A 22,993-nucleotide genomic window follows, 5' to 3' on the forward strand; every position below is an offset into this window, starting at 1 on the left:
ATTTCTCATCGATAGCGGTGACAGTAAACAGATATTCCAAAATCTGATTCACGATCAGTAAACGGAAGTTGAGACTACAGCGTTAACAAAATGACCAAACCGTGGAATAATGCGGAACTATTATCCGCGCTACATTGTTCCACCGTAGGAAATAAAATATTGTTACACCCAGAGAAGACAACTTAGTACAAAGTACCGAAGATAATCAATTCTGGTTAATAAACTATTGTTCTCTAGTACAGGTGAGTTTGATAGCCACATGTATGTATTTGAATCGAGCTTTTCAAATAGCTACTGCGATGTGGGCGATTTGCTAATAGTCTTATTTCTGTCTTTATGTTGTCTAGGTTGTCACTCGGAGAGCAATGGGGGTACACGGGCTGTGGAAGCTGCTTGAGACCACCGGGAAGCCCATCAACCCCGAGACACTCGAGGGCAAGATCCTGGCTGTCGGTATCCTTCCGGGCACCACAAGGAGCCCCCCCTATTGCTCTCTTAAACTCTTTCTCTCTTCTTGTTCTTGACTTTTTTTTAAAAGTAAGGTTCCCTACTTCTTCCAGTCAATCTCCCACCCACACCTCCTGCATATCCCAGTCATAACACGTTGTTTGTTTGCATGTGTCTGCATCTTATATAGAATTAGTGTCCAGTGTATTGTGCAAGTAGATATCCTTGACCCTGTCCCCCTCCCAGACATCAGTATCTGGTTGAACCAGGCGGTGAAGGGTGTGAGAGACAGGGAGGGTAACAGTGTCCAGAACGCCCACCTCCTCACCTTGTTCCATCGCCTCTGTAAATTGCTCTTTTTCCGCATCAGACCTGTCTTCGTGTTCGATGGAGATGCACCTCTGATCAAGAAACAGACCCTGGTGTGTGTGTGTGTGTGTGTGTGTGTGTGTGTGTGTGTGTGTGTGTGTGTGTGTGTGTGTGTGTGTGTGTGTGTTTATGTGGTCTGTCTGTCTGTCTGTCTGTCTGTCTGTCTGTCTGTGTGTTTATGTGGTCTGTCTGTCTGTGTGTTTATGTGGTCTGTCTGTCTGTCTGTCTGTCTGTCTGTCTGTCTGTGTGTGTGTTTGTTTATGTGGTCTGTCTGTCTGTCTGTGTTTATGTGGTCTGTCTGTCTGTCTGTCTGTCTGTCCGTCTGTCCATCCATGTGTGTGTGTGTGTGTTTGTTTATGTGGTCTGTCTGTCTGTATGTCTGTGTATGTCTGTGTATGTCTGTCTGTCTGTCTGTCTGTCTGTCTGTCTGTCTGTCTGTCTGTCTGTCTGTGTGTGTTTTTATGTTTGTGTGTGTGTGTGTGTGTGTGTGTGTGTGTGTGTGTGTGTGTGTGTGTGTTTATGTGGTCTGTCTGTCTGTCTGTCTGTCTGTCTGTCTGTCTGTCTGTCTGTCTGTCTGTCTGTCTGTCTGTCTGTGTGTTTGTTTATGTGGTCTGTCTGTCTGTGTGTGTTTATGTGGTCTGTCTGTCTGTCTGTCTGTCTGTCTGTCTGTCTGTCTGTGTGTGTGTGTGTGTGTGTGTGTGTGTGTGTGTGTGTGTGTGTGTGTGTGTGTGTGTGTTTGTTTATGTGGTCTGTCTGTCTGTCTGTCTGTCTGTCTGTCTGTCTGTCTGTGTTTTTATGTTTGTGTGTGTGTGTGTGTGTGTGTGTGTGTGTGTGTGTGTGTGTGTGTGTGTGTGTGTGTGTGTGTGTGTGTGTGTGTGTGTGTGTGTGTTAACCCTGTGCTTCCCTCCAGGCCATCAGAAGACAGAGGAAGGAGGAGAAGACTATGGAGTCCAAACAGACCAATGACAAACTCCTCAAGACCTTCCTGAAGAGACAGGCCATCAAAGCTGCTCTGGGAGAGAGGAGGTGAGGAGAGGGGAGGGGAGGAGAGGAGCAGAGAGAGAGGGGAGGAGAGGAGGAGGTGAGGAGAGGAGGAAGGGAGAGGAGCAGAGAGAGGTGAGGAGAGGAGGTGAAGAAGGGAGAGGAAGGGAGAGGAGATGAGAGGGGAGGAAGGGAGAGGAGGTAAGGAAGGGAGAGGAGAGGAGGTGAGGAAGGGAGAGGAGAGGAGAGGAGGAAGACCATGACCTAAATGAAAGGCAAAGCCCGCTCAGAGCTTCATAACAGATCTACAAGCACTAAGATGGTGACGTCTGAACACGGACCATTCCATGTTTCATAGAAGATCTGGTCTGTGTATAGACCTGTAACCAATCTCTCTGTGTTGTGTTTCTGCTCCAGTCAGGATCATCTGCCCAGCCTGTCTGCTGGGAGGAGAGAGGAGGACATGTACATTCTGCCTGCCCTGCCAGCCCAGGAGGAGGAGGAGAGAGAGAGGAGCAGCTCAGAGGAGGAGCAGGAGGAGGAGGACAGCCGTCACATCTACCAGGTGAGGTCAACACCCACGTCATGTGATAGAGGAGAAAACAGAGAGGGCGGTGCTTTATCAACTTGTCCAATAAGAACACTGTATTCCTTTTTGTTTCATAACGTTTTTGCTACGTTGTGACGTCTGTCTGTCTGTCTGTCTGTCTGTCTGTCTGTCTGTCTGTTTGTGCGTATGTCTCTGTCTGTCTGTCTGTCAGGGGGATTTCTATGAAGACTCTGTGGACATCAACTCTGAGGAGTTTTCTGCCATGCCTCCTGAGGTGAAACACGAGATTCTTAAAGACATGAAGGAATTCAGCAAGAGACGACGCACCATGTACCATACACCTCCTGAGGTACCACACACCATGTACCACACACCATGTACCACACACCATGCACCACACACCATGCACCACACACCATGTACCACACACCTCCTGAGGTACCACACACCTCCTGAGGTACCACACACCATGTACCACACACCTCCTGAGGTACCACACACCATGTACCACACACCATGTACCACACACCATGTACCACACGCCAGGTACCACACACCATGTACCACACACCATGTACCACACACCTCCTGAGGTACCACACACCATGTACCACACATCTCCTGAGGTACCACACACCATGTACCACACACCTCCTGAGGTACAACACACCATGTACCACACACCTCCTGAGGTACCACACACCATGTACCACACACACCTCCTGAGGTACCACACACCATGTACCACACACCATGTACCACACACCTTCTGAGGTACCACACACCATGTACCACACACCTCCTGAGGTACCACACACCTCCTGAGGTACCACACATCATGTACCACACACCACCTGAGGTACCACACACCATGTACCACACACCATGTACCACGCACACCTCCTGAGGTACCACGCACACCTCCTGGGGTACCACACACCATGTACCACACACCTCCTGAGGTACCACACACCATGTACCACACACCATGTACCACACACCATGTACCACACGCCAGGTACCACACACCATGTACCACACACCATGTACCACACACCTCCTGAGGTACCACACACCATGTACCACACATCTCCTGAGGTACCACACACCATGTACCACACACCTCCTGAGGTACAACACACCATGTACCACACACCTCCTGAGGTACCACACACCATGTACCACACACACCTCCTGAGGTACCACACACCATGTACCACACACCATGTACCACACACCTCTTGAGGTACCACACACCATGTACCACACACCTCCTGAGGTACCACACACCATGTACCACACACCATGTACCACACACCATGTACCACACACCTCCTGAGGTACCACCCCCTAACCCAGCCCCCCCCCCCCCTCTCCCAGAGGTCAGGTGACTTCTCCCAGTACCAGCTAGCAGGGCTGCTGCAGAGGAACAAGCTGAACGTGCGTCTGGAGGGGGTGGAGAGAGAGATGTCCAACCGGAGTGCAGGGAACGCCCCGGGGGTGGAGCTATACAACCAGGGGGAGGGGCACAGCGTGGAGACACGACGCCTCCTCTCAGAAGACTCCACCCACTACATCCTCATCAAAGGTTAGAGGTTGAAAGGGGGGGGGGGGTCAGCGATCAAATTTAGCGATTCTCCGCATTGACCTGTTCAAACTCATCCCCTCATATGCTCTGTGTGTGTGTGTGTGTGTGCGCTCGCTCCTCAGGTCCGAAGAAGACCGACAACAGTGAGAGGGTCCCAGACATCCAGCCTGCGGCCTCTCCCTGGCTGGGTGGTCCCCTGTCAGGGAGGATTAGGACGGGGGGAAGGCAGAGACCTGATCCCCTTTGGAGACCCATCTCAGAGGAGGAGAGCCTGGAGGAGGGACCCTCATCATCGTCTAAACATCCCCAGGACACTAACCCGAGCCTGGGAGACACAGCACCGACTTCCCCTAGGACACTGAAGGCCATCCAGGCTGCCATGGATAGCAGCTTCTCAGACGAGGAGGAGGAGGATAGCTCCTGGGGTAGGGGAGGAAGGAGGGCTGAGGAGGAGGAGGATAGCTCCTGGGGTAGGGGAGGAAGGAGGGCTGAGGAGGAGGATAGCTCCTGGGGTAGGGGAGGGAGGAGGGCTGATGAGGAGGATAGCTCCTGGGGTAGGGGAGGAAGGAGGCCTGAGGAGGAGGAGGATAGCTCCTGGGGTAGGGGAGGGAGGAGGGCTGAGGAGGAGGAGGAGGATAGCTCCTGGGGTAGGGGAGGAAGGAGGGCTGAGGAGGAGGATAGCTCCTGGGGTAGGGGAGGGAGGAGGGCTGAGGAGGAGGGTGCTGGTGGCAGTGTGTCTCCTCGTACCCTCCTGGCCATTCAGCGAGCCATGGGAGAAGAGTTGGAGGTAGGCCCGTCCCAATACGCCACCATGATTGGCAATTCTCCTGTTAAGCCCCACTCTCCCAGTCACCAGCGTCCTGCGAACCGATTGGTCGTCATCAGCAGCTCACAGGAGGAGACTGAAGGGAAGGACACGCCCTTGAGGACAACTCTGACCAATGAGGACAGGCTTGAGGTGGAGAAGGGCGATGAGCAACAGTCGCCCCTCCCCCTTAGCCTCCCCATTCCTCCCGCGGACAGGGTGCTCCTCGGCAGGGAGGAACAGGATGAAACCGCCACCAGGAGGAACAGAGAGGAGGTGGAGGAGATTCTGAGGAGGAACAGAGAGGAGTTGGAGCAAGCCATCGACAACAGGAACAGAGAGGAGTTGGAGCAAGCCATCGACAACAGGAACAGAGAGGAGTTGGAGCAAGCCATCGACAACAGGAACAGAGAGGAGTTGGAGCAAGCCATCGACAACAGGAACAGAGAGGAGTTGGAGCAAGCCATCGACAACAGGAACAGAGAGGAGTTGGAGCAAGCCATCGACAACAGGAACAGAGAGGAGTTGGAGCAAGCCATCGACAACAGGAACAGAGCTTTCCACTCTGCAGTAAGTCAGGGGGACAGTTTGGGTCAGGATCTCTGTGTCATTCCTTCATCAGGTCTAAACAGAGAGAAGAACACGGGGAGAAGAAGCCTACTGACTGGGCCTTTACCTCCATCGCAGGAGGAGAGGAATGGACAGGACACGGGGAGGAGAAGCCTACTGACTGGGCCTTTACCTCCATCGCAGGAGGAGAGGAATGGACAGGACACGGGGAGGAGAAGCCTACTGACTGGGCCTTTACCTCCATCGCAGGAGGAGAGGAATGGACAGGACACGGGGAGGAGAAGCCTACTGACTGGGCCTTTACCTCCATCGCAGGAGGAGAGGAATGGACAGAACACGGGGAGGAGAAGCCTACTGACTGGGCCTTTACCTCCATCGCAGGAGGAGAGGAATGGACAGGACACGGGGAGGAGAAGCCTACTGACTGGGCCTTTACCTCCATCGCAGGAGGAGAGGAATGGACAGGACACGGGGAGGAGAAGCCTACTGACTGGGCCTGTACCTCCATCGCAGGAGGAGAGGAATGGACAGGACACGGGGAGGAGAAGCCTACTGACTGGGCCTTTACCTCCATCGCAGGAGGAGAGGAATGGACAGAACACGGGGAGGAGAAGCCTACTGACTGGGCCTTTACCTCCATCGCAGGAGGAGAGGAATGGACAGGACACGGGGAGGAGAAGCCTACTGACTGGGCCTTTACCTCCATCGCAGGAGGAGAGGAATGGACAGGACACGGGGAGGAGAAGCCTACTGACTGGGCCTTTACCTCCATCGCAGGAGGAGAGGAATGGACAGAACACGGGGAGGAGAAGCCTACTGACTGGGCCTTTACCTCCATCGCAGGAGGAGAGGAATGGACAGATTGTGAAGATGGAGGACGGTGAGGAGGACAGTGACTCAGAGAGCTTCATTGACGTGTCTGAAGGAGAGGAGCTAAAGGAGGAGGAGGAGACAGATGATTCACCGATAGAGGTTGGGGGCGGTGCTCCATCTAAGGCACAGGAAGACGTGGCCAAGAAGAAGAAGAAGGAGGAAGAAGAGGAGGCTTTAAGTAGCAGAGCTATCCCTTTGGAAGAGAAGGAGGAAGAGGAGGAGGCTTTAAGTAGCAGAGCTATCCCTTTGGAAGAGAGGGAGGAGGAAGAGGAGGAGGCTTTAAGTAGCAGAGCTATCCCTTTGGAAGAGAAGGAGGAGGAAGAGGAGCCTCCCACAGAGACCAGCCCAGCTCTTCCTGCCTCAGCGTCTGTTCCTCTACGCAACGAGTGGGAAGACATCAACGTGGTAAGATAAGTACTGCTTACATTTAGTGGTGAAAAGACAGAGCATGGAGATGATGTCCAGGAAATAGACAGGAAAATGTCTATTTCTCTGTGTGTGGTTGAGATGTTGTTGTTGCAGCATTTGTGATGTCCTGTAGGGGGAGCTGTTTGTACAGTAGAGATTTGAGGATGCAGTACCTGTGTTGTCCTGTAGGAGGAGCTGTTTGTACAGTAGAGATTTGAGGATGCAGTACCTGTATTGTCCTGTAGGAGGAGCTGTTACTGTGTAGTGGAACTGGGTTGATGCAGTACCTGTATTGTCCTGTAGGGGGAGCTGTTACTGTGTAGTGGAACTGGGTTGATGCAGTACCTGTATTGTCCTGTAGGAGGAGCTGTTACTGTGTTCAGTAGTGGAACTGGGTTGATGCAGTACCTGTATTGTCCTGTAGGAGGAGCTGTTACTGTGTAGTGGAACTGGGTTGATGCAGTACCTGTATTGTCCTGTAGGAGGAGCTGTTACTGTGTAGTGGAACTGGGTTGATGCAGTACCTGTATTGTCCTGTAGGGGGAGCTGTTACTGTGTACAGTAGTGGAACTGGGTTGATGCAGTACCTGTATTGTCCTGTAGGGGGAGCTGTTACTGTGTAGTGGAACTGGGTTGATGCAGTACCTGTATTGTCCTGTAGGGGGAGCTGTTACTGTGTACAGTAGTGGAACTGGGTTGATGCAGTATCTGTATTGTCCTGTAGGGGGAGCTGTTACTGTGTAGTGGAACTGGGTTGATGCAGTACCTGTATTGTCCTGTAGGGGGAGCTGTTACTGTGTTCAGTAGTGGAACTGGGTTGATGCAGTACCTGTGTTGTCCTGTAGGGGGAGCTGTTACTGTGTACAGTAGTGGAACTGGGTTGATGCAGTACCTGTATTGTCCACCAGGATGAGCTGGTGGCGCTAGAGAGCAGTCTTGGAGAGCAGCAGTCCAGTCTGAGAGAACAGAAGCAGCAGCAGGAACGCATCGCTGCCACCGTTACCGGACAGATGTGTCTGGAGAGCCAGGTAGGGGACACAGTCAACACACACATTTAGTCAGTCTGATAAAGGGGGTATTATTGTGTTCTGTTTGTTTTCCCACCCTGCACCAACAGTGTTCATAGTGGGTGTGATTGTGTTTGACCCTGACTCTGCCCCAAACTTTTTTTCCAATCTTCCTCTGTCCAGTGTCTGTTCTTTTGCCCATCTTAATCTTTTCTTTTTATTGGCCAGTCTGAGATATGGCCGTTTCTTTGCAACTCTGCCTAGAAGGCCAGCATCCCGGAGTCGCCTCTTCACTGTTGACGTTGAGACTGGTGTTTTGCGGGTAATATTTAATGAAGCTGCCAGTTGAGGCGTCTGTTTCTCAAACTGGACACTCTAATGTACTTGTCCTCTTGCTCAGTTGTGCACCGGGGCCTCCCACTCCTCTTTCTGTTCTGGTTAGAGCCAGTTTGCGCTGTTCTGTGAAGGGAGTAATACACAGCGTTGTACGCGATCTTCAGTTTCTTGGCAATTTCTGGCATGGAATAAGAATAGACTGACGAGTTTCAGAAGAAAGTTCTTTGTTTCTGGCCATTTTGAGCCTGTAATCGAACCCACAAATGCTGATGCTCCAGATACTCAACTAGTCTAAAGAAGGCCAGTTTTATTGCTTCTTTAATCAAAACAACAGTTTTCTGCTGTGCTAACATAATTGCAAAAGGGTTTTCTAATGATCTATTAGCCTTTTAAAATGATAAACTTGGATTAGCTAACACAACATGCCATTGGAACACAGGAGTGATGGTTGCTGATAATGGGACTCTGTACGCCTATGTAGATATTCCATAAAAAATCAGCTGTTTCCAGCTACAATAGTCATTTACAACATTAACAATGTCTACACTGTATTTCTGATCAATTTGATGTTATTTTAATGGACCATTTTAATGTTTCAAAAACAAGGACATTTCTAAGTGACCCCAAACTATTGAACGGTAGAGTTTCTTATAATAATATCCTACAATCTTTGAGAAACTAAACAATCACCAAAATAAGTGATTGAAAGTTATCAGTATTGACGTGGTTATGTTTTGATTAAAAGATCACAGCATTGTCCATGGCAAAAGGTATAGATTTACAGGAAATGAGACGTAAAACTGCAGCCTGTTCTCTCAGCTCCATGGCAAAAGGTATAGATTTACAGGAAATTTGCTTTAAAACTGAAAACATGCCAGCCATGGTCACCGCCTAAGCCCCTTTTTTTATCCAGGAAAAACCCTGGGTCTATTTCAGTGCTTATAATGCCCCGTATTCTTCTGCTGAGTTTATATGTGTTTATACCAGGACATTGTTGAATCCATGTTTCTGATTGGCTTGAAAGGGCATTATTTCCATGTAACGGACTGTATATCAGCACGGTAGAATTCAACGGTTACAGTTCATTCTTACATGTTTTATGTTTTCTTTTATGTTTTAAGCTGCTTTTGAAAGCAAAAGTCAAATTGAAAACATTTATTGGCGTCGTTGAATTCGATTTTCATAATAGCAAGCTAGGACTGCTAGTTTGGTTAGCTAAACAAGCTATAGGACTGATAGTTTGGTTAGCTAAACAAGCTATAGGACTGATAGTTTGGTTAGCTAAACAAGCTATAGGACTGATAGTTTGGTTAGCTGAACAAGCTATAGGACTGCTAGTTTGGTTAGCTGAACAAGCTATAGGACTGCTAGTTTGGTTAGCTAAACAAGCTATAGGACTGATAGTTTGGTTAGCTAAACAAGCTATAGGACTGATAGTTTGGTTAGCTAAACAAGCTATAGGACTGATAGTTTGGTTAGCTGAACAAGCTATAGGACTGATAGTTTGGTTAGCTAAACAAGCTATAGGACTGATAGTTTGGTTAGCTAAACAAGCTATAGGACTGATAGTTTGGTTAGCTAAACAAGCTATAGGACTGATAGTTTGGTTAGCTCAACAAGCTATAGGACTGATAGTTTGGTTAGCTCAACAATCTGGGACTGCTAGTTTGGTTAGCTAAACAAGCTAGGACTGCTAGTTTGGTTAGCTAAACAAGCTAGGACTGCTAGTTTGGTTAGCTAAACAAGCTATAGGACTGCTAGTTTGGTTAGCTCAACAAGCTATAGGACTGATAGTTTGGTTAGCTCAACAAACTAGGACTGCTAGTTTGGTTCGCTAAACAAGCTATAGGACTGATAGTTTGGTTAGCTAAACAAGCTATAGGACTGATAGTTTGGTTAGCTAAACAAGCTATACGACTGATAGTTTGGTTAGCTAAACAAGCTATAGGACTGCTAGTTTGGTTAGCTAAACAAGCTATAGGACTGCTTGTTTGGTTAGCTAAACAAGCTATAGGACTGATAGTTTGGTTAGCTAAACAAGCTATAGGACTGATAGTTTGGTTAGCTAAACAAGCTATAGGACTGATAGTTTGGTTAGCTAAACAAGCTATAGGACTGATAGTTTGGTTAGCTAAACAAGCTATAGGACTGATAGTTTGGTTAGCTAAACAAGCTATAGGACTGATAGTTTGGTTAGCTGAACAAGCTATAGGACTGATAGTTTGGTTAGCTAAACAAGCTATAGGACTGATAGTTTGGTTAGCTAAACAAGCTATAGGACTGATAGTTTGGTTAGCTAAACAAGCTATAGGACTGATAGTTTGGTTAGCTCAACAAGCTATAGGACTGATAGTTTGGTTAGCTCAACAAGCTATAGGACTGATAGTTTGGTTAGCTCAACAATCTGGGACTGCTAGTTTGGTTAGCTAAACAAGCTAGGACTGCTAGTTTGGTTAGCTAAACAAGCTAGGACTGCTAGTTTGGTTAGCTAAACAAGCTAGGACTGCTAGTTTGGTTAGCTAAACAAGCTATAGGACTGATAGTTTGGTTAGCTCAACAAGCTATAGGACTGATAGTTTGGTTAGCTCAACAAGCTATACGACTGATAGTTTGGTTAGCTAAACAAGCTATAGGACTGCTAGTTTGGTTAGCTAAACAAGCTAGGACTGATAGTTTGGTTAGCTAAACAAGCTATAGGACTGCTTGTTTGGTTAGCTAAACAAGCTATAGGACTGATAGTTTGGTTAGCTAAACAAGCTATAGGACTGATAGTTTGGTTAGCTAAACAAGCTAGGACTGCTAGTTTGGTTAGCTAAACAAGCTATAGGACTGATAGTTTGGTTAGCTGAACAAGCTATAGGACTGATAGTTTGGTTAGCTCAACAAGCTATAGGACTGATAGTTTGGTTAGCTCAACAATCTGGGACTGCTAGTTTGGTTAGCTAAACAAGCTAGGACTGCTAGTTTGGTTAGCTAAACAAGCTAGGACTGCTAGTTTGGTTAGCTAAACAAGCTAGGACTGCTAGTTTGGTTAGCTAAACAAGCTATAGGACTGATAGTTTGGTTAGCTCAACAAGCTATAGGACTGATAGTTTGGTTAGCTCAACAAACTAGGACTGCTAGTTTGGTTAGCTAAACAAGCTAAAGGACTGATAGTTTGGTTAGCTGAACAAGCTATAGGACTGATAGTTTGGTTAGCTAAACAAGCTATAGGACTGCTAGTTTGGTTAGCTAAACAAGCTATAGGACTGCTAGTTTGGTTAGCTAAACAAGCTAGGACTGATAGTTTGGTTAGCTAAACAAGCTATAGGACTGCTTGTTTGGTTAGCTAAACAAGCTATAGGACTGATAGTTTGGTTAGCTAAACAAGCTATAGGACTGATAGTTTGGTTAGCTGAACAAGCTATAGGACTGCTTGTTTGGTTAGCTAAACAAGCTATAGGACTGATAGTTTGGTTAGCTCAACAAGCTATAGGACTGATAGTTTGGTTAGCTCAACAAGCTATAGGACTGATAGTTTGGTTAGCTCAACAAGCTATAGGACTGATAGTTTGGTTAGCTCAACAAGCTATAGGACTGATAGTTTGGTTAGCTCAACAATCTGGGACTGCTAGTTTGGTTAGCTAAACAAGCTAGGACTGCTAGTTTAGTTAGCTAAACAAGCTAGGACTGCTAGTTTTGGTTAGCTAAACAAGCTAGGACTGCTAGTTTGGTTAGCTAAACAAGCTATAGGACTGATAGTTTGGTTAGCTCAACAATCTATAGGACTGATAGTTTGGTTAGCTCAACAACTAGGGACTGATAGTTTGGTTAGCTAAACAAGCTATAGGACTGATAGTTTGGTTAGCTGAACAAGCTATAGGACTGATAGTTTGGTTAGCTGAACAAGCTATAGGACTGATAGTTTGGTTAGCTAAACAAGCTATAGGACTTTAGGAGCTAGTTGGTTAGCTAAACAAGCTATAGGACTGCTAGTTTGGTTAGCTAAACAGCTAGGACTGATAGTTTGGTTAGCTAAACAAGCTATAGGACTGCTTGTTTGGTTAGCTAAACAAGCTATAGGACTGATAGTTTGGTTAGCTAAACAAGCTATAGGACTGATAGTTTGGTTAGCTAAACAAGCTATAGGACTGATAGTTTGGTTAGCTGAACAAGCTATAGGACTGCTTGTTTGGTTAGCTAAACAAGCTATAGGACTGCTAGTTTGGTTAGCTAAACAAGCTATAGGACTGATAGTTTGGTTAGCTGAACAAGTTAGGACTGATAGTTTGGTTAGCTGAACAAGCTAGGACTGCTAGTTTGGTTAGCTGAACAAGCTAGGACTGCTAGTTTGGTTAGCTGAACAAGCTAGGACTGCTAGTTTGGTTAGCTAAACAAGCTATAGGACTGCTAGTTTGGTTAGCTCAACAAGCTATAGGACTGATAGTTTGGTTAGCTCAACAAACTAGGACTGCTAGTTTGGTTAGCTAAACAAGCTATAGGACTGATAGTTTGGTTAGCTAAACAAGCTATAGGACTGATAGTTTGGTTAGCTAAACAAGCTATAGGACTGATAGTTTGGTTAGCTGAACAAGCTATAGGACTGCTTGTTTGGTTAGCTAAACAAGCTATAGGACTGATAGTTTGGTTAGCTGAACAAGCTATAGGACTGATAGTTTGGTTAGCTAAACAAGCTATAGGACTGATAGTTTGGTTAGCTAAACAAGCTATAGGACTGCTAGTTTGGTTTAGCTCCAACAAGCTATAGGACTGATAGTTTGGTTAGCTCAACAATCTGGGACTGCTAGTTTGGTTAGCTAAACAAGCTAGGACTGCTAGTTTGGTTAGCTAAACAAGCTAGGACTGCTAGTTTGGTTAGCTAAACAAGCTAGGACTGCTAGTTTGGTTAGCTGAACAAGCTATAGGACTGATAGTTTGGTTAGCTGAACAAGCTATAGGACTGATAGTTTGGTTAGCTAAACAAGCTATAGGACTGCTAGTTTGGTTAGCTAAACAAGCTATAGGACTGCTAGTTTGGTTAGCTAAACAAGCTAGGACTTAAGCTGATAGTTTGGTTAGCTAAACAAGCTATAGGACTGCTTGTTTGGTTAGCTAAACAAGCTATAGGACTGATAGTTTGGTTAGCTAAACAAGCTATAGGACTGATAGTTTGGTTAGCTAAACAAGCTGTAGGACTGATAGTTTGGTTAGCTGAACAAGCTATAGGACTGCTTGTTTGGTTAGCTAAACAAGCTATAGGACTGCTAGTTTGGTTAGCTAAACAAGCTATAGGACTGATAGTTTGGTTAGCTGAACAAGTTAGGACTGATAGTTTGGTTAGCTGAACAAGCTAGGACTGCTAGTTTGGTTAGCTGAACAAGCTAGGACTGCTAGTTTGGTTAGCTGAACAAGCTAGGACTGCTAGTTTGGTTAGCTAAACAAGCTATAGGACTGCTAGTTTGGTTAGCTCAACAAGCTATAGGACTGATAGTTTGGTTAGCTAAACAAGCTATACGACTGATAGTTTGGTTAGCTAAACAAGCTATAGGACTGCTAGTTTGGTTAGCTAAACAAGCTAGGACTGATAGTTTGGTTAGCTAAACAAGCTATAGGACTGCTTGTTTGGTTAGCTAAACAAGCTATAGGACTGATAGTTTGGTTAGCTAAACAAGCTATAGGACTGATAGTTTGGTTAGCTAAACAAGCTATAGGACTGATAGTTTGGTTAGCTAAACAAGCTATAGGACTGATAGTTTGGTTAGCTAAACAAGCTATAGGACTGATAGTTTGGTTAGCTAAACAAGCTATAGGACTGATAGTTTGGTTAGCTGAACAAGCTATAGGACTGATTAGTTTGGTTAGCTAAACAAGCTATAGGACTGATAGTTTGGTTAGCTAAACAAGCTATAGCACTGATAGTTTGGTTAGCTAAACAAGCTATAGGACTGATAGTTTGGTTAGCTGAACAAGCTATAGGACTGATAGTTTTGTTAGCTAAACAAGCTATAGGACTGATAGTTTGGTTAGACTAAACAGCTATAGGACTGATAGTTTGGTTAGCTAAACAAGCTATAGGACTGATAGTTTGGTTAGCTCAACAAGCTATAGGACTGATAGTTTGGTTAGCTCAACAAGCTATAGGACTGATAGTTTGGTTAGCTCAACAATCTGGGACTGCTAGTTTGGTTAGCTAAACAAGCTAGGACTGCTAGTTTGGTTAGCTAAACAAGCTAGGACTGCTAGTTTGGTTAGCTAAACAAGCTAGGACTGCTAGTTTGGTTAGCTAAAACAAGCTATAGGACTGATAGTTTGGTAGCTCAACAGCTATAGGACTGTTAGTTTGGTTAGCTCAACAAGCTATAGGACTGATAGTTTGGTTAGCTAACAAGCTAGGACTGATAGTTTGGTTAGCTGAACAAGCTATAGGACTGATAGTTTGGTATAGCTGAACAAGCTTAGGACTGATAGTTTGGTTAGCTCTGAACAAGCTAGGACTGCTAGTTTGGTAGCTGAACAAGCTAGGACTGCTAGTTGTGGTTAGCGAACAAGCTAGGACTGCTAGTTTGGTTACTGAACAAGCTAGGACGCTGTTTGGTTAGCTGAACAAGCTAGGACTGCTATTTTGGTTAGCTAAACAAGCTAGGACTGCTAGTTTGGTTAGCTAAACAAGCTATAGGTCTGCTAGTTTGGTTAGCTAAACAAGCTATAGGACTGATAGTTTGGTTAGCTAAACAAGCTATAGGACTGATAGTTTGGTTAGCAGAACAAGCTATAGGACTGATAGTTTGGCTAGCTAAACAAGCTATAGGACTGATAGTTTGGTTAGCTAACAAGCTAGGACTGATAGTTTGGTGAGCTAAACAAGCTATAGGACTGATAGTTTGGTTAGCTAAACAAGCTATAGGACTGATAGTTTGGTTAGCTAAACAAGCTATAGGACTGCTAGTTTGGTTAGCTAAACAAGCTATAGGACTGCTAGTTTGGTTAGCTAAACAAGCTATAGGACTGATAGTTTGGTTAGCTAAACAAGCTATAGGACTGATAGTTTGGTTAGCTAAACAAGCTATAGGACTGCTAGTTGGTTAGCTAAACAAGCTATAGGACTGCTAGTTTGGTGAGCTAAACAAGCTAGGACTGCTAGTTTGGTGAGCTAAACAAGCTATAGGACTGATAGTTTGGTTAGCTGAACAAGCTATAGGACTGATAGTTTGGTTAGCTGAACAAGCTATAGGACTGCTAGTTTGGTTAGCTGAACAAGCTATAGGACTGCTAGTTTGGTTAGCTGAACAAGCTATAGGACTGCTAGTTTGGTTAGCTAAACAAGCTATAGGACTGCTAGTTTGGTTAGCTGAACAAGCCAGGACTGCTAGTTTGGTTAGCTAAACAAGCTTGTTTGTTTTTGGTTACAACGGAAACTACCGTATCTATCTAGTAAACGTGCTAACTACTTCAGTGAATGTTGAACACATTTGTACCTGCAATGTGTTAAATTATATCCATGTTATATACAAGATAATCAACTCTGGGCCTCTATGGGTTTTTCTGGGTAATAATACAACTCCATGGAAGGTCAGTTCTTCACTGCTAGCGCTCGGTGGAACACACCTTTTCCCGTAGGTCATTATTTCCCATAGAAAGCGTAGCCCCTCGTCGTTGACGATCCCCTTACCGGGGTCTAACGTCTCGGTGTGTCTTGTCCGTCAGGAGCTGTTGAGGTGTTTGGCGTACCCTTCCTGGTGGCTCCCGGTGAAGCCGAGGCCCAGTGTGCAGCGCTGGACCGGACCGACCAGACCCACGGGACAGTCACCGACGACAGCGACGTCTGGCTGTTCGGAGGACGACACGTCTACAAGAACTTCTTCAGCCAGAACAAATACGTAGAATACTACCAGTACGTAGATCTACAGAACCAACTGGGTACGTAGAACCCTACCGGTACCTAGACCTACAGAACCAACTGGGTACGTAGAACCCTACCGGTACCTAGACCTACAGAACCAACTGGGTACGTAGAACCCTACCGGTACCTAGATCTACAGAACCAACTGGGTACGTAGAACCCTACCGGTACCTAGATCTACAGAACCAACTAGAACTACCCCCCCACCCCAAACCCCCCCCCCCACCCAAACCACTAGACACCACCCCCCCCCACCCAAACACTAGACACCACCCCCCCCCCCCACCCAAACCACTAGACACCCACCCCCCCCCCACCCAAACCACTAGACCCAAGCCCCCCCCACCCCCCCCCCCCCCCCCCCCAAACACTAGACACACCCCCCCCCACCCAAACCACTAGACACCAACCCCCCCCACCCACCCAAACACTAGGACACCGACCCCCCCCACCCACCCAAACCACTAGACACAACCCCCCCACCCACCCAAACACTAGACACCGACCCCCCCACCCACCCAAACCACTAGACACCAACCCCCCCCACATACCCAAACCACTAGACACCCCAACCCACCCAAACCCTAGACACCAACCCACCCAAACCACCCAACCACTAGACACCAACCCCCCCACCCACCCACCCAAACCACTAGCACCAACCCCCCCCACCCACCCCAACCACTAGACACCAACCCACCCAACCACTAGACACCACCCCCCCACCCACCCAAACCACTAGACACCAACCCCCCACCCACCCAACACTAGAGACACCAACCCCCCCACCCACCCCAACCACTAGACACCAACCCCCCCACCCAAACCACTAGACACCCACCCCCCCACCCAAACCACTAGACACCAACCCCCCCACCCAAACCACTAGACACCAACCCCCCCCACCCAAACCACTAGACACCAACCCCCCCACCCACCCAAACCCACTAGACACCAACCCCCCACCACCCACCCAACCACTAGGACACCAACCCCCCCCACCCACCCAAACCACTAGACACCAACCCCCACCCACCCAAACCACTAGACACCAACCCCCCCACCCACCCAAACCACTAGACACCAACCCCCCCCACCCACCCAAACCACTAGACACCAACCCCCCCCACCCACCCAAACCACTAGACACCACCCCCCCCACCCACCCAACCACTAGACACCAATCCCCCCCACCCAAACCACTAGACACCAACCCCCACCCCCCCACCCAAACCACTACACACCAACCCCCCCCCACCCACCCAAACCACTAGACACCAACCCCCCCCACCCAAACCACTAGACACCAACCCCCCCCACCCACCCAAACCACTAGACACCACCCCCCCCCCCACCCACCCAAACCACTAGACACCAACCCCCCCCCCCCCCCCCCCCACCCAAACCACTAGACACCAACCCCCCCACTAGACTCCTCTCTCTAACCCTCGTCCCCCCCAGGTGTGGACCGTACCAAGCTGATTAACCTGGCCTACCTGCTGGGTAGTGACTACACGGAGGGAGTCCCTGGGGTTTGGCTACGTGACCGGCATGGAGATCCTCAACGAGTTCCCCGGACTGGTACAGAACCAGTCAGGATGTTCAGGTAGATTGGAACCTGGTACAGAACCAGTCAGGATGTTCAGGTAGATTGGTCTGTTCCCTGGACCTGGTACAGAACCAGTCAGGATGTTCAGGTAGATTGGACCTGGTACAGAACCAGTCAGGATGTTCAGGTAGATTGGACCTGGTACAGAACCAGTCAGGATGTTCAGGTAGATTGGTCTGTTCCCTGGACCTGGTACAGAACCAGTCAGGATGTTCAGGTAGATTGACCTGGCACAGAACCAGTCAGGATGTTCAGGTAGATTGGACCCTGGTACAGAACCAGTCAGGATGTTCAGGTAGATTGGACCTGGCACAGAACCAGTCAGGATGTTCAGGTAGATTGGACCTGGTACAGAACCAGTCAGGATGTTCAGGTACATTGGACCTGGTACAGAACCAGTCAGGATGTTCAGGTAGATTGGTCTGTTCCCTGGACCTGGTACAGAACCAGTCAGGATGTTCAGGTAGATGGACCTGGCACAGAACCAGTCAGGATGTTCAGGTAGATGGACCTGGTACAGAACCAGTCAGGATGTTCAGGTAGATTGGACCTGGCACAGAAACCAGTCAGGATGTTCAGGTAGATTGGACCTGGTACAGAACCAGTCAGGATGTTCAGGTAGATTGGACCTGGTACAGAACCAGTCAGGATGTTCATGGTAGATTGGACCTGGTACAGAACCAGTCAGGAACGGTGTGTGTGTGTGTGTGATGTGTGTGTGTATCTATATATATATATATATATATATATATATATATATATATTTGTGTGGTGATGAATAATGAACTAGTTGTCCAGTGTGGCTCTTTTTATCTATGCCGAGGTTGTGGGTTTCAATTCCCTCAGAGATCACAGAGACGGCACAATGCTGTCTGATGCTTTTGTCTCCGTTTTGACCCTTCCAGTGAGTGGTGGTCCTCGGCCCAGCAGCAGCAGCGTCTGGCCTCTGGACCCCCGTGACTCCAAGGTCAAGAGGAAGCTGAGAGGCCTTCAGCTGCGGACGGGTTTCCCAGACCCCTGCGGTGGCAACTGCCCTATCCTGCAGCCCAGTGTCGACCTATCAGAAAGCTCCTTTAGCTGGGGACGCCCACATCTCGACCTCCTCAAGGAATATCCTCTAGGAGTGTGTGTGTGTGTGTGTGTGTGTGTGTGGTGTGTGTGTTGTGTGTGTGTGTGTGTGTGTGTCCCTGCTTGTGTGTGTGTCCCTGCTTCTGTGTGTGTGTGTGTGTGTGTGTGTGTGTGTCCCTGCTTCTGTGTGTGTGTGTGTGGTGTGGTGTGTGTGTGTCCCTGCTTCTGTGTGTGTTTGTGTCCCTGCTTCTGTGTGTGTTTGTGTCCCTGGTTTCTGTGTGTGTGTGTGTGTGTGTGTGTGTGTGTGTGTGTGTGTCATCTTTGAGGCACTACACAGCTTTTCTTAACCCTAAGCCAACGTTCTGTGAGAGTCGTTTTGGTTGGAACAGCAGGAAGACAGAAGAGGACTCTACATCCTGTTATCAAACAGCTCAGCACACAGCAGGTACCAGTCTGGGTCAATGGTCCTAATTATTACAAGTACAGATTGACAATGACTTGGGGTATAACACGAGAATTTATTGTGAAGACTTGGGGTATAACCAGTGAATTTATTGTGAATGACTTGGGGTATAACAGTGAATTTATTGTGAATGACTTGGGTGTATAACAGTGAATTTATTGTGAATGACTTGGGGGTTATAACAGTGAATTATTGAGAATGACTTGGGTTATAACAGTGAATTTATTGTTGACTGACTTGGGGTTATAAACAGTGAATTTATTGTGAATGACTTGGGGTATAACAGTGAATTTATTGTGAATGACTTGGGGTTATAACAGTGAATTTTTGAGAATGACTTGGGGTATAACAGTGTAATTATTGTGAATGACTTGGGGTTATAACAGTGAATTTATTGTGAATGACTTGGGGTATAACAGTGAATTTATGAGAATGACTTGGGGTATAACAGTGAATTATTGTGAATGACTTGGGGTATATAACAGTGCATTTATTGTGAATGACTTGGGGTCTAACAGAGAATTTCTTGTGAATGGACTTGGGGTATAACAGTGAATTTATTGTGAATGACTTGGGGTATACAGTGAATTTATTGTGAATGACTTGGGGGTATAACAGTGAATTTATTGAGAATGACTTGGGGTATAACAGAGAATTTATTGTGAATGACTTGGATAGTGAATTTATTGTGAATGACTTGGGGTATAACAGTGAATTTATTGTGAATGACTTGGGGTATAACAGTGAATTTATTGTGAATGACTTGGGGTATAACAGTGAATTTATTGTGAATGACTTGGGGTATAACAGTGAATTTATTGTGAATGACTTGGGGTATAACAGTGATTTATTGTGAATGACTTGGGGTATAACAGTGAATTATTGTGAATGACTTGGGGTATAACAGTGTGAATTTATTGAGAATGACTTGGGGTATAACAGTGAATTTATTGTGAATGACTTGGGTATAACAGTGAATTTATTGTGAATGACTTGGGGTATAACAGTGAATTTATTGTGAATGACTTGGGGTATAACAGTGAATTTATTGTGAATGACTTGGGGTATAACAGTGAATTTATTGTGAATGACTTGGGGTATAACAGTGAATTTATTGTGAATGACTTAGGGTATAACAGTGAATTTATTGTGAATGACTTGGATAGTGAATTTATTGAGAATGACTTGGGGTATAACAGTGAATTTATTGAGAATGACTTGGGGTATAACAGTGAATTTATTGTGAATGACTTGGGGTATAACAGTGAATTTATTGTGAATGACTTGGGGTATAACAGTGAATTTATTGTGAATGACTTGGGGTATAACAGTGAATTATTGTGAATGACTTGGATAGTGAATTTATTGAGAATGACTTGGGGTATAACAGTGAATTTATTGTGAATGACTTGGGGTATAACAGTGAATTTATTGTGAATGACTTGGGGTATAACAGTGAATTTATGTGAATGACTTGGGGTATAACAGTGAATTTATTGTGAATGACTTGGGGTTATAACAGTGAATTTATTGTGAATGACTTGGGGTATAACAGTGAATTTATTGTGAATGACTTGGATAGTGAATTTATTGTGAATGTGTCTCAATTTGCCTCTGATCTGTCCTGTATACCTCCATTCCTCTCCCTCCCTTCCCTTCCCTCCCTCCCCCCCCCCCCTCCCCCCCCCCTCTCCTCCCTCTCTCCTCCTTTCCCCTCCCTCCCTCCCTTTCCCTCCCCCTCTCCTCCCTACTTCCTCTTCCCCCTCTCCTCCTCCCCCCCTCCCTCCCTCCCTCCCTCCCCTCCTCCTACTCCCTCTCCTCCCTCCCTCCCCCTCTCCTACTTCCCTCTCCTCCCTCCCCTCTCCTACTTCCTCTTCCCTCCTCTCCTCCCCCCCTCTCTCCTACTTCCTCTTCCCTCTCCTCCCTCCCTCCCCTCTCTCCTACTTCCTCTCCCCTCTCCTCCCTTCCCTCCGTCCTCCTCTCCCTCCTCTTTCCCTGTAGACCCAGCTGCGTATCGACTCGTTCTTCCGTCTGGAGCAGGCAGGAGAGACAGGCCATCAAGAGCCAGCGCCTCCGCCGGGCTGTCACCTGTATAAAAGAGAAAGAGAGGGAGGACGGAGGAGGAGTAAGAGAGGGAGGACGGAGGGAGAGAAGATGAAGAAGAAGAAGGGACTGTCTCCCCGTCCAAGTGCTAAGAGAGGGAAGGGTCAGAGCCAAAGCAGAGGAAAGGAAGAGGTAGAGGAGGGATCAGGGGGGTTTCTGGGGGCAGAGGTCAGTAGAACCTGCTCAAGAGGATATGGGAAGAGCCAGCCATGATGTGGGAGTGGCCAGCAAGAAAGGAAGAAAGAAGTAGGAGTGGTTAGTCAGAATACGGGAGGGGCCAACCTGGTTGTGGGAGGGGGCCAGCCAGCAGAGGAAGGAATTACCTCCTCCTAATAACGGCGTACCTAAACTCCTCCCCAGTAGGACGGATGCGGAGTGGCGGCGGCAGTTCCGGGGACGACAGTGACGACGATCAGCGGGGTTTTTTGGGTCGCCATGGTAACGGCCCAGTCCGTGTCGGGGGCCAACGAGGGAAGGGAGGGGGGGGAGGAGGAAGAGAGGTGGGGGGAGGGGGAAGAGAGGTGGAGGGGGAGAGGCAGAGGGAGGAAGACACTGTGAGAGAACTTTTAAACTTTAAAACTGGACCGTCTGGTGGTGATGATGATCAGAGGGGATATATTCGACCGATAAACAGGCGCTGAAACCCGCTGGGAAACTGGGAACCGTTTTCTGAATGTGTTTCTGAATGATGAGGGATAATATATGAGCGTAGCGGGTGTAGAAGACGCTGCTGTGTTAAACCCATGATGTTGTTGATAAGGAGGCGTCTCTGCTGTCTGTCTGTTGTGTATTTTCTATGTTTTGGGATGAAGATTTGGAATAATGAAAATGTTTTTGTATTACAAAGGCAGTCTTGTTATTTTGTTTACACGATGTGCTCTGCTGTTTACACGATGTGTCTCTGCTTGTTTACACGATGTGTCTCTGCTTGTTTACACGATGTGTCTTGCTTGTTTACACGATGTGTCTCTGCTTGTTTACACGATGTGTCTCTGCTTGTTTACACGATGTGTCTCTGTGTTTACACGATGTGTCTCTGCTTGTTTACCGATGTGTCTCTGCTTGTTTACACGATGTGTCTGCTTGTTTACACGATGGTCTCTGCTTGTTTACACGATGTGTCTGCTTGTTTACACGATGTGTCTCTGCTTGTTTACACGATGTGTCTCTGCTTGTTTACACGATGTGTCTCTGCTTGTTTACACGATGTGTCTGCTTGTTTACATCGTTCTTTAACAGCTAGGATGCAGCAGGAAGGGATGCCTCAGAGAGACAGCATCGTTCTTTAAGCATAATGTAACAGGAAGGATGCCTCAGAGAGACAGCATCGTTCTCTAACAGCTATAATGCAGCAGGTAGAAGCAGCAGGAAGGGATGCCTGAGAGAGACAGCATCGTTCTTTAACAGCTATAATGTAACAGGAAGGGATGCCTGAGAGAGACAGCATCGTTCTTTAACAGCTATAATGCAGCAGGAAGGGATGCCTCAGAGAGACAGCATCGTTCTTTAACAGCTATAATGTAACAGGAAGGGATGCCTCAGAGAGACAGCATCGTTCTTAACAGCTAGGATGCAGGAGGGGATGCCTCAGAGAGACGCATCGTTCTCTAACAGCTATAATGCAGCAGGTAGAATGCAGCAGGAAGGGATGCCTGAGAGAGACAGCATCGTTCTTTAACAGCTATAATGCAGCAGGAAGGGATGCCTAGAGAGACAGCATCGTTCTTTAACAGCTATAATGTAACAGGAAGGGATGCCTCAGAGAGACAGCATCGTTCTTTAACAGCTATAATGCGCAGGAAGGGATGCCTCAGAGAGACAGCATCGTTCTTAACAGCTAATGTAACAGGAAGGGTGCCTCAGAGAGACAGCATCGTTCTTTAACAGCTATAATGTAACAGGAGGGATGCCTCAGAGAGACAGCATCGTCTTTAACA

The 22,993-nt window shown here is 47.2% G+C and overlaps 1 pseudogene; it reads left to right on the forward strand.

Moving 5' to 3' along the window:
* The first annotated feature begins 95 nt into the window (after window positions 1-95).
* Window positions 96-21,069, forward strand: LOC115181175 (DNA repair protein complementing XP-G cells-like; annotated as a pseudogene).
* Window positions 21,070-22,993: the final 1,924 nt, after the last annotated feature.

The sequence above is a fragment of the Salmo trutta genome, unplaced genomic scaffold (genome assembly GCF_901001165.1).
Source record: "Salmo trutta unplaced genomic scaffold, fSalTru1.1, whole genome shotgun sequence".
In the NCBI taxonomy this organism is placed as follows: Eukaryota; Metazoa; Chordata; class Actinopteri; order Salmoniformes; family Salmonidae; genus Salmo; species Salmo trutta.